The sequence below is a fragment of the Mesoplodon bidens genome (assembly GCF_964165515.1).
Source record: "Mesoplodon bidens genome assembly, chromosome: X".
In the NCBI taxonomy this organism is placed as follows: Eukaryota; Metazoa; Chordata; class Mammalia; order Artiodactyla; family Ziphiidae; genus Mesoplodon; species Mesoplodon bidens.
In genome coordinates this window covers 141,178,660-141,181,640 of record NC_138163.1, presented here as the reverse complement: position 1 = coordinate 141,181,640, position 2,981 = coordinate 141,178,660, and positions in this window count along the sequence as shown.

The window sequence follows — 2,981 nt, the reverse complement described above, 5'->3', positions numbered from 1 at the left end:
TGGGGTCTCCTTCTGATGTGTGTTGGGGTGTGTTCTGAGCCATTGGAATAACACAGGAATGTGATGCCTTCGTCCTGCCATAAGTTTAAATAACCACATGGGTTTTTTCAGAATTGATGGTAGCAGTAGAATGAGTAGAACTGTTTACTTCTTACCCTCGGAAATCTCATCAGTTCTCTCCAGGCAGGCTGCCCGCTCTCCTAGCATTGACTTCTCCATTTCACCCATCCGTCCTTTCACCCATCCATCCATCCATCCTCCATCCATCATCTATCCATCCTTTCATCCATCCATCCTTTCATCCATCCATCCATCATCCATCTATCCATCCATCATCCATCCTTTCATCCATCCATCCTTTCATCCATCCATCCATCCATCATCTATCCATCCTTTCATCCATCCATCCATCATCCATCTATCCACCCATCACATGGTTTTTTGAGTTCTCTCCAAATGGCAGGCACTCTGACATGTGCTAAATCAATACATGAGAACATACAAGAACCTATAAGAACATTTTAACGACGTCTAAATAATATCCATCCAAGAGGTGTAATACGATGTTATTTCCTGAAGAATGCCAACGCCAGAATTTGTGCTGTGTAATGTCAGGACAGCAGAATTACATAAGTTGAATCCTTGAGAGAGGTGATTTGACCTATACTATCACTAACATTTTGGTACATAGGAGTTTTTTAAAAAAAAACACATTTAATTGTTTTAGAAATATTATCCAATTATTTTGGGGCAGGATGAAATGGCAGGTGAAGAAAAAGCATTTCCAGATGTATTGACCCGGCCAGCTGGGTTAAGGTGTGTAGATTTACAGGAACACAGCAAGTATTTTTGTTATTCAAAGTCACTTGGTCAAATCCTGGTGCTTGAATGCACAGGAGTTATCCTAATGCTAACGAGTTTTGGTGTGGAAATGCAAACAACTTGAACTAAAATGGGGTTTCTTTAGCCACCACACCTGAATTAGGAAAAGTAGACCAATTCTCCTTCCCCATTTCATAGATCTCTGCCCTTTAGAGTACCATGCCATTTTTACCTTACTGTCTTAAGGTAATGTTTCATATACCACTACTGTCTTATATACCATCTCTTTCCATCATCCTAAGAAACAAAATTGGAATATTTTTTGTTCTTCGGGGTTTTTAAAAATTTATTTATTTTATACAGCAGGTTCTTATTATCTATTTTATACATATTAGTGTACACATGTCAATCCCAACCTCCCAATTCATCCCACCCCCACCCCCCAGCCCCTGCTTTCCCCCTTTGGTGTCCATACGTTTGTTCTCTACATCTATGTCTCTATTTCTGCCCTGCGAACTGGTTCAGCTGTACCATTTTTCTAAGTTCCACATATATGTGTTAATATACGATATTTGTTTTTCTCTTTCTGACTTACTTCACTCTGTATGACAGTCTCTAGACAGCACCGATTGTTAACCAAGAAAATGAGCAGAGAGAATCAGCAAGTTTAATACAATAATCAAATTGTATGATTTAAAAAAGGGGGAAAAATGGAAGGAAATCTCAAAAAGAGGTGGCATATGTATACATGTAACTGCTTCACTTTGCTGTACAGCAGAAACTGACACCTCATTGTAAATCAACTATATGTCAATTAAAATTTTTTTAAAGTTAAAAAAAAAAAACCTAACACTGGACTGTTGCTAGAACAAACTGCTAATGGGGGAGAGAAAGATGGGACTTGATGTCACGTAGACACACAGCTTGGGGATGGGGACAGACATTCAGAACACGGAACAGGATGAGCTAGTGTACAACAAGGTGATGAAAGCTGACGATATGTATTACGTACTCGGAAGTCGCTAGGAGAGTAGATCTTAAAAGTTCTCGTCACCAAAAAGAAAGGGCACAACTATGTGACCTGGTGGAAGTGTGAGCTCATGCTTGGTGGTGACCGTTTGGCAAGATTTATAAACATATGAAATCAGGGCTTCCCTGGTGGCGCAGTGGTTGGGAGTCCGCCTGCCGATGCAGGGGACACGGGTTCGTGCCCCGGTCCGGGAAGATCCCACATGCCGTGGAGTGGCTGGGCCCGTGAGCCATGGCCGCTGAGCCTGTGCGTCCAGAGCCTGTGCTCCACAACGGGAGAGGCCACAACAGTGAGAGGCCCGCGTACCGCAAAAAAAAAAAAAACATATGAAATCAGGACTTCCCTGGTGGTCCAGTGGTGAAGACCACGAGCTTCCAATGCAGGGGGTGCAGGTTGGATCCCTGGTCAGGGAGCTAGGATCCCACATGCCATGCAGTGTGGCCTAAAAATAAATAAATGGATCACAGAATTTCAAAAATAAATAAATATATGAAATCATTACGTTGCAACCTTCAACTTACACCATGTTTGCATGTCAATGATAATAAAGCTGGGGAAGAAAGAAAAGACAAATCACATGCATTGGTCTCTGGTGGGTCCCCTACCATGTTTGGGCTTGACACCCCCAGTCTGCATGATACATGCACGGATTTCCTGGTGGGGTTAGTTAACTGCCAGCTTGTTGCTGCTTGTTATGTGAAATAATTTTTCTGGAGGGCCACTCCTTGGTATCAACAAAAGACACAAAAATATTTCTCTGGCCAAGTGCTTTGTAGGAAATGTTGAAAGCCATGCCCTTTTAGAGCAGTTTCTCAAGGACTTTTTTTACCCCCTGCCTTTTCCTGTAAGTTCTTGGAATGAGTCTTTACTAAGTCATCCAAGAACTATTTTTTGATTATTTACTGTTCAAGGAATGAGGAACCTCTACAAGAGATTTGTAAAAATATAACCATGGCAGTTTGGGAAAACACAGTAGGAAAACAAGTGGGAAGAAACCCTTGAACTGCTTCCTTTTCAAAGCAATCTGCTCTGGTAGGTGTCCTTCTAAGAGACAGAAGAAGAGAGACCCAGACACAGAGGAGAAGCCCCGTGAAGACAGAGGCAGAGACGGGAGGGATGCGGCCACAAA